The sequence below is a fragment of the Pelophylax lessonae genome, assembly GCF_965119305.1.
Source record: "Pelophylax lessonae genome assembly, chromosome: 3".
NCBI lineage: Eukaryota > Metazoa > Chordata > Amphibia > Anura > Ranidae > Pelophylax > Pelophylax lessonae.
In genome coordinates, this window is record NC_138770.1 from 48,201,647 (window position 1) to 48,211,436 (window position 9,790).

Below are 9,790 nucleotides of genomic sequence, written 5' to 3' on the forward strand. Positions count from 1 at the left end.
CTACAGACCGGGAACATCCCACAAGAGCTGTAGTTTTGGAGTTGCTCTGAACCCAGTCTTCTAGCCAATATAATTTGTCCTTTGTCAAAGTCGCTCAAAATTTTATGCATGCCCATTTTATTCTGCTTTTAATACATCAACTTCATGGACAATGTGTTCACGTGCTGCCTAATATACCCCCCCACCCACTTTCAGATGCCATTGTAACAAGATAATCATTGTTATTCACTTCACCTGTCAGTGGTCATAATGATATGGCTGATCTGTGTATATACAAGCTCTAGCCTACATGTGTGCATCCACATGGTAAAGTCCACAAGGATATGATTTGCTTCTCTGAATGCAAATAATGTGCCGGCATTTGGGCATGTACGAAAAAGCGGGAAGCAACACATCGCCAAGCCTGTGGAGCTTGGCCAACTTTATTGACCTAGCAGTGATCAAAAGTTGGTTGCTGCCAGACCAATAAAATAGTTCAAGCTCCATGTGCAAAGTGATGTGCAGCCACACATTTTTCGTATGTGGAATTAGAAAGGAAAGTGATGAGCCCGGAGGTGAGAGTAAGAGAAGAACAGGATCCATGGGCGGTATGGAGGATCAACCTACGAGCATGTGCTTTACCAAATCAGGTCCAATATTTGTCTACATAAAGAGCTTTATTTTCTGCATCTGTATCCTGTTTCCATTCCATGTGGAGAAAAATACAGAACATGCCATAGTTGACCTCCTGTCTGAGCCATCAACCTGCAGTGACTTAGGAAGTGTTAAAGTCTTAAATATACCTTGAAGGCAGGCAAGCAGTTGTTTTTGCAAGGCTAAGGCAGCCTTAATATTCTTGCAGTTTCTTGTAGATCTTGAAACTCAGGGGTAAAGTATTATTTAATCTGGCTGTGTTTTATATTGCAGTAAAATCTGGAACATGCCCAACTGCTTTTACAAAATGTATTTTTCCCACACCGCCACCAGAGTGTGCAAGTGACAGTAACTGTCCTGGGAATAAGAAGTGCTGCACCCTACGGTGCTATCAGGAGTGTGCCGATCCCTCGCCATGTAAGCAACAGCTGCCAATCGATTTCCAAGCAACACCAGAGGCTTTGGAGATCTATCTATCTATCTATCTATCTATCTATCTATCTATCTATCTATCTATCTATCTATCTATCTATCTATCTATCTATCTATCTATCTATCTATCTTTTTTAAAGCAGGTATGTCCTTATTGTGTTGCGCATCAAGATGGAATTACAGATGTTATGCAGGTTTTTATAGAGAGGTTTCTAAGAGGTCAATAGGGGGTCTATTTAGGGAAAAAAATTGCTGGCCGAATGACACAAGCTTTCGCCCAACTGTCACAGATTCTCACCACCAGCTCCATCTAGTGACCATATTGTGGTATTTTCTTGATATATACAGGAAAATACTGCATTGTGGCCACTAGATGGATCTCACAATCATAATAAATGTATTGTGCAAAATCGGCTGAGAATTCATGACAGCTGGGAGAACGCTCGTGATATTCATTCCAGCATATATTTTTTAAATTAATTCTGAGAGTCAGATGGCATACAGCTTGTAAGAACAGGTTGATGTTTCAGCTTTTTTACCTTTTCAAAATGACAGTAGGCTAAACATGGTGAGCTAAGAGCACTACATACACATAAAACAACAATCAACAACAGCAATCACCACTCATCACATCCTACTATTGTAAGAATCTAAAAAGATTGGCGATCCCCATGCTGGACAATTGCTGGAATCTTTTTTTGTGTTTTGATGGCAAATATCATTTTTGAGAACATTTCTAGTCATCCTAGCGTACCCCTTGGTTTGTTTCTATTATGCCATGTTGTGTACATGAAGGTGGCCATTACTTCTCTGAGCTGGTCCTCAGACAACTCCACTTACAAACAAGACTAACTTTTAAAAAACCTTTTAGAATGGATTTTCTGATTTCTTATGTATTTTGTCATATCTAATGGCATCAATCCACACAATATTGCCTTCAACTCCTCTAGATTGGGAGAATTTGGTTGCATCCATCAGGTTAATATGTTTTTCTCCACCCCTAATAAACCGATGATCTCCTATCTAGTCATGTCTCTACACGCTCTGGAATGTGATGCAGCAGACAAATGGATGGGTATAGCCGCCTTGTGAGCCCAGTCATTTTTTTTTTTTTCATGTAGGAAATAGTCACCTGCCAGTGGGCTTTTATAATTTGGCATTGCCATCACAGGTTTAAGGTTAGGACCTTCTATGACATTTAGGACAAGGGGAGAACCTTGTGGGTGAAAAACTTTAGGGAGGACATTAAAGGCCTGGTAGGCTTGATTTATAACTCTAAAGTGGATCTCCCTCCAAGCTTCACTTAGAGTTGCTGTTTGGTGTACATCCAACCTTGTTGAATGCAGAGCCAGGCATGTGCTGGTTGCAGCTGTAAAAAAATTTTGCCAAACAAATTGGCTGACAACAGAGGGTCGGCATAGGTAGCCTCCTGTAGAATTTGGTAAACCCAATTCACACTTTTCAGTTGGTTTCCCTAGTATCAATGCCAGGGCTGGTTGTGATTGTGCTGTAGGATTGGAGCCCAGCATAAAAGTATGAAGATGTCAACATTTGTGCATATTGTAAAAGTGTGACCCGAGGATGCCATAAATCTGTTGGTGCATAGAGAAAGGCAACAATGAAGCATGCAGGTTCAAACTCTTTGGGGGTTACCTTTATCCATTTGACATCACAGATTAAAAGCTGGAGACTGGGCCCCTTGAGGGAAGGCAGGAGAGGATGTTAGGGGCATTAACAGAAATATTAAGTCTGAGATCTTAAATATTCTTAGTATCGTTCCCCTCTCATTCCAAAAGATCAGTGTGTCTCGTAAAAGCATAATGAGTTTAATGGGGAGAGCATCAAGAGGTGTGTGTGTGATAATCCCAAAAAGGACCATGACCCCACCATCCATGACTCAAGAGCCATGTTGATCCAGGCTGGCTAGGTATAAAAGTTGGGATTGGGTAAATTGGCCCCTAAGTATATTTTGGGTAGTTGTAATCTTCTCAATGCAATTCTTGGCCTCCTGTCTCTCCATATAATAACCTGTAACCACCCCCTACTTACCAGAGGTTATTGTCACATGCTCTGGCTAGTGGTCTTACCCAGACTACTTAAATTTAATATAATAGCCTGCCAAGCTGCAAAGCAGGTATCTGACCCCTTTCTTTATTGCATTTCAGGTAGGAAAATGTAGACCTTCAGCCATTCCACCAGCAATCAGTTACAAGCACAGGGTCTACAACACACTTAACCCTAGGGAAAGGGCAGGAGCCAAAAATTTAACATGAGTATTTGCAAGGCCTTGCTAATCTCTTGGATACAGACTGGGTCCTTAGATAGGGCCCTGGGCTGTGGCTGAGGATTAGTAACATTAGCCCAGCCACCCAGGGGAGATGTTTCAAGCATCATACAAACCTCCTCTCCAACAGGGCCCACGACCATTGGGTCACCATTGTTGCTGTCATGAGCTGGCTGCATTGCCCCAAATCAAGCATCCATTGTTGTACTATAGGCCATGCTGTAAGGTAGCAGGGTACAGGATGAAGGGCAAGAACAAGATTAGGAGCAGGATAAATGGCAGCAGTATCTGACAGCTCAGCAAAGCAAAACACTGACTTCAAGTGTGATAGTGGAGAAGAGACTAAATACCCTCCCAGCAGCTAGCATTAGGTGTAGATTGATTGCTGGAATCTGCTGGCTGCTAGGAGTCACCCGCTGGTGGACACTGGAACTGCAACCTCCCACTCTGGGAAGCATAGCTCCTCCCCGTTAATATATTTCTAGCACAAGGGGCAGAGGGAAACCATACCAACAAGGAGGGGAAGGAAAGCACCAGCACCACCATCAGAACCACTATATAAAAAACTGCTTAATTAGCTCTTATGAACTGAAAAAGCCTAATTTGTCTTTGAATATCCTTATATCTCAGTAATATCAGCATAGTCTAGGCAAAAGGCTGATATAAGTTTCACTACCAATAGGTGGCTACATGTCTTTTGTAAGAATCTGATTAAACAGTGAACGCAAGGGAGCATTTACAGTAGGTCTTCAGAAAGAATTTTGTAGAATTCCAATATTAGACCATTTGGCTCTGGAACATTAGAAGACTGGTGAATCACCAACTTCCACCTCTACATTCAGATACAAGTCATCTTCTGTCAAAGATGGAATCAGAAAGATAGAAAAGAGCTTGTTGTTGGTGTCGTTGTTGTTTATTTCCATAAACATCTACCGATCACTTATTCTGCCCGCTGATTTGCAGTACAGCAAGATAGTTCTTGGTGAGAGTTACCGTACCAGGACAAAAACCTTTCACAGGGGAGCCAAAAATAAAATATGAAAAAAGTAAAATGCAGTTCAACTAAACAACCCATACACATGTAACACACAGAATTAGAACAAAGAACTTCCAGCAAGGAAAATCCAGCCCAGCCAAATGAAGGTCCTTTACTTTTCCTTTTCCTACTTCTCAAGCGCTGCCTCACCACACTGCAATAACTTTTAAATGTTTTTAAAGGATGATGGATCTGTAAAAGAAGTCTGAAGATTGGAGAGATCCTGAAGTCTATCATGCTGCACACCAGAGACACTTCAACTACTGCCATAATGGATTCCATGCAAATGTCTGAAGTTGTATTCATGTCAGCAATACAACTGCTGCTACTTAATAAAGTTAACTTGAATGGTCACATTTTTATGTAGTGTTATTATTTGTTCTAGGTCCAGGAAACAACCTCCAAAAATGCTGAACATTTATGGAGGATGCTTTTTATTTTTTAAAAGCAGGTAATATTAAAATTAGGTCTTTAGAATGGTCCCTGGCCATCAAGTTCTTCTCTGCTGTGGGGTTTCTGTCCGGATGTGGAATAGAGGTTCTCCAGAAAGATGACCCCTTTAAGTGCTCGTCTAGACAGACCTGGTGTTCCTACTGAACATTAAACCCAAATCAGCAGATCTCCCATTTACTTCAATGGTGCGATATGGTTGGCAGTTCTGGGGCTGTGTTTGACCTGCTTTGTGCTTCTGGATGCAGTACATCCTATTGAGATTCCTTTGCATTGCAGACAAAGAAGGGCAAACACAGCCCCACACCATACCTTCCAAGTTCTCTGATATTGTTTTTTAATACCATTTGTTTATAGCCCTAATCTAGGGAATATATGAAGACACCCTTGTGGGGGTTGTTGGTGCCTCAAACCAGAGAAGTGGGACTTTGTGGGCAAGTAGATATGTACATGAAAGTATATATAAAATAATTTATTTACATAATATATAATTGAATTACATTGACAATATGAACAGTGAGTGATATAGGTGCTTGGGTAAGGTACCCAAGGGTGAGGGAAAATAAAGAAGATTCAAGTGAATCTGTGACAGATGTGAATCTGGTGACATAAAATATGGATCTTTGAATCTCTGTATTTCCTGTTGGTGTTCCTAGGAAAATTGTTTCCAGAGATCATCCACAGTTTCACTGACGCGTTTCGGCTCTGATGTAGGCCTTTTTCAAAGAGTTAGTCACTCAGTCTGTGATCTATAACAATAACATCTTGGTTATTGCAAATTTTTCCCCAAAATAAATTTAAGTAAAGCAAGGTGATATTGTAGTAAAAATACATACATGGGTATATGTATGGGCTCATTCTTATGTCCATTTGTAATCACAGCGGGAATCATGTATTGCGTATAGCCTGAAATTGTATATATATATAGATAGATGGGTACTATTGTCTTCAAAAATCTTATTAATTTACATCAAGAAAAACTTCACTTACAAAATGTATGGTGGAGTGGGCTTTCTCCAGAGTGCCTCCCTGGGAACTGTCCCTCGGGCTGGCTGTTTATCTGCAGTATATGTAAGTAGGTACAATTTTTATTGGTGTGTTTCCAGAAAGAGGTTAAGTGACTTTTAGTGTTTTTTACAATAGTAGGTGACTTATTTCTGGAGTATGTGGATGCAGTCATCCACTTCCACTTACATTTGTCAGCAACAAGGTTCCAGTTCGGTTTCCGGGGCTGTAAATAGTGTCCTCCCGGCTAGCGCTATTACCGTCCGTCCTCTCCCCTCTCGGCGAGGGAAGTGAGGATAAATGCCGATTCCCCGGCCTTAAAAAGCCCTTCGCACATGGGCATAGTACGCTGAATGTACATGGGCTTCCTGTGTTCGTGACGTGGCGTCTCTGGCTGCGCCTGCGTCTCAGTGATGCGCGCGCAGGTGCAAGCCCGTCTGTGAACACTCTGCGGCCACCGACACAGGAGGGAGGGGCTATTGTCTCCTATGGGAGGGCAGATGAAAAAAACCTTAATGGTCCCAATTAACCCCTGCATTGGCAGGGGCTTACCGTGCCGGGTGTGAATACGGGGCATTTGAGTGATGACAGGCAGAGGTACGGCATATACCAAAGTATCATAATAGTTGCAATGTGTTACCAGCAGTAATCTGTGAAACTGATACATTGTTTCAAAGGTAAAAAAAGGGGTAGTTTTTGGGATACATAAGGCCCCTTTCACACTACGTCAGTTGTCATCCGTTTTTCGTCAGTTGTTATCCATTTTTCGTCAGTTGTTATCCATCTTTCATCCGTTGTCATCCGTTTTTACATAGAGATACATTGATGTCCGTTTTTCATCCGTCAACGGATGGATGAAAAACGGACAAACGGACAGCATGTGTGAAAGGGGCCTAATTGTTTGCAATATTTAGACATTTAACAGCAGTGTATATTGATAACATCCACAGGTATATGGAATACAGGAGATATTGATGCATAGTCCCGATTTCTGGATCATGCCAGAGATTTCTTTGGGGTCACAGAATACAATTCTGCACGGTATCGGGCATTTTAAAACATTAGAGAGTTAATTAATTAATTACTAGAAAGATTAGGAGCAACATGTTTGATGTTTTATAGATGGATTTATAAATATTACTTGTGGGTAGGTTACAAGGAGTAGATCCTTAAGGTGCGAGGTTGGTGCAGATGAAGAATCCTTAAACGGGGGAGGGATATTTGGAGAGTAAATTTTGTATTTATTAATCTGTTTTGCCGGATGCAAAGCCTTCGAGAAATGGGCGAAAACTTTCGTTTTCATTCAGCCCAGGTGGTTGTGTAGCCCGGAGGCGTCTAATCCACCTCATTTCCATCTGTAGAAGTCTTTTATTCCAATCCCCCCCTCGTTGTGGTATGTGTATCCTTTCCATGAAGACACCCTAAAAGGTCCCCCAAGTAGGTGTATGACTTTCGTGAAAGGCGTTCCTTACAACACACTCAGACACATCCATCCTGAGAAACCAAAATCCTGTCCAGTACCTCCAGGAGTCAAGCAGACCTTATATGTTTCTTGTTCTGTTCATATTTTATGTGACAGTATGGAGATTCAATTAGAGAGGGACAGTCTGAAAAACAAACAGTTTCTGCCTGTACTCTCTCATTAGAGAACGTCTACATACCATGGCTGCATCCTGTAGCATCATGCCTGCAGCCTGCTTAAATGTTTACTTACAACAGATCACCAAGAAAACCCATCCGCTTATAAGTGTATATTCTTTAAGAGAATTTGAAATTAAATGGAACCCCAGACCAATATGGTTTCCCTTTAACTCTAAGTCTGGGTTTGGCTTCATCCAAGGATAAAGTGTTAGGGAAAGGTATGGGTAGAGGTTTCAAAATAGTGGTAACTGTATTTTAGGAGAACATTCTATTGGAGTATTTACACTTAAAGCAAAATTCCAGCCTGTAAAAAAAAATAAAAAATAAAAAATCAGTAGCTACAAATACTATAGCTGCTGACTTTTCATATAAGACACTTACCTGTCCAGGGATCCCACAATGTCGGCATCCCTAGCCGATTCGTCAATTGGCTTTGGGTGCAGGAGCCGGAATCTTCACTAAGGGAAACAGGAAATTAAGCCTTGTGGTTTTAGAGCCTGTTTTCTACTTCGCATGCGCGAGTCGCACTGCGCTTTTTTTGAATGATCCCACTGTCTTCTTGGACCTGTGTGTCTCCCAGAAGACAGCAGGGGAAGGAGGAGGGGCTGGAATTTTTGTAGATTGCAATGTAGCGATATTACCTGGAAGTGGGAGCGGGTACCTGATTTTGACAGGTATCCGCTCCCCTCTCTCCCTCAAAAGATGCCAAATGTGGCAGTGGAGTGGGGGAGGGTGTGAACAAGTGGAGCTTCCCCTTTTTGGGTGGAGTTGCGTTTTAACTCAGAAAGTCTCTTTTATTGCTATCAGTCTCCTCCAAATCTCCATTTTTTTTTGCTGCTGTAATTTGACTTACTGTTAAAGGGTGGCTGGCTACATTCAATCTCCATGGTCCCACTTTATGTAGGAAGGTAGCCATCCTCTTGCTTGAGATGGACTATGGAATTTGTAGTGTGCTATCCACTTGAGGACCAGCCCTATTCTGACACTTTTTGTTTACAAGTAAAAATTTATATTTTTTTGCTAGAAAATTTTTAGAACCCCCAAATATTATATTTATATTTTTTAGCAGAGACCCTAGAGAATAAAATGGTGATTTTTGCAATTGTATGTCATCTGGTATTTGCGCAGCAGTCTTTTAAAGGCAATTTTTTAGGAAAAAACATTTTAATGAATTAAAAAAAACGCACAATATATAACCTAATTAAAAAAAATTGATTATTTAATACAGACTTACCTGTAAAATCAATTTCTTGAAGTACATCACAGGACACAGAGCCATAAATCATAACATATGTATATAGGATGTCCCCCTATATAACCCCTCCCACACAGGAAAGACCTCAGTTATGTAGCAAGCAATAAAGGCGCCATAAAAGCAGGAAGGGACCTCGGTGTCCCGTGATGTACTTCAAGAAATGGATTTTACAGGTAAGTCTGTATTAAAAAATCCATGTTTCTTTTTGTACATCACGGGACACAGAGCCATAAATCATAACATATGGGATGTCCCAAAGCAATGCATCTGAGGGGAGGGGGGACACAAAAAAAATACCGCCATCAAACCACAAAAAGGATTACACTGCTGCCTGTAGAATACTGCAGCCAACTGTAGATTTTTCCTAGGTCCCAACATCCACTTGATAGAAACGAGTGAACGTATGCACTGACAACCAGGTCGCGGCCTTGCAAATCTGAGTGATAGAGGCTTGATGGCGAAGTGCCCTAGAGGCACCAACTCCTCTGGTAGAATGTGCCTTTACAGGAAAAGGTGGAACCTTCCCTTCTAAAACATACGCCTGGGTAATAACCTGGCAAATCCAAAGAGAAATGGTAGACTTAGATGCTGCCAACCTCTTCCTGGGCCCGTCTATCAGCACCAACAATCTTTCAGTTTTTACGAATCCGAGCTGATCTCTCCATTAAAAATTTAAGTGCACGCATTAAATCAAGAGAATGCAACAACTTTCCCTCATTTGAGTGAGGATCTGGAAAAAAGGAAGGTAGTATAATGTTCTGATTCAAATGAAAGGCAGACACCACCTTGGGAAAAAAACCTGGGTGTGGACGTAAAATCACCCTATCTTGATGAAAAATCAAGAATGGCTCTTTACAAGAAAGAGCTGCTAGTTCCGATACCCTTCTAGCCAAAGTTATCGCAATCAAAAAGACCAACTTCTTGGTCAGAAGAACCAGGGGAACCTGCCCCATGGGTTCAGAAAGGCTGTTTTTGTAAAACTGCCAAGACCAAATTTAAATCATAAGGACATAATGGTGGATTCACAGGTGGATGCAAACGTAACATTCCCCAG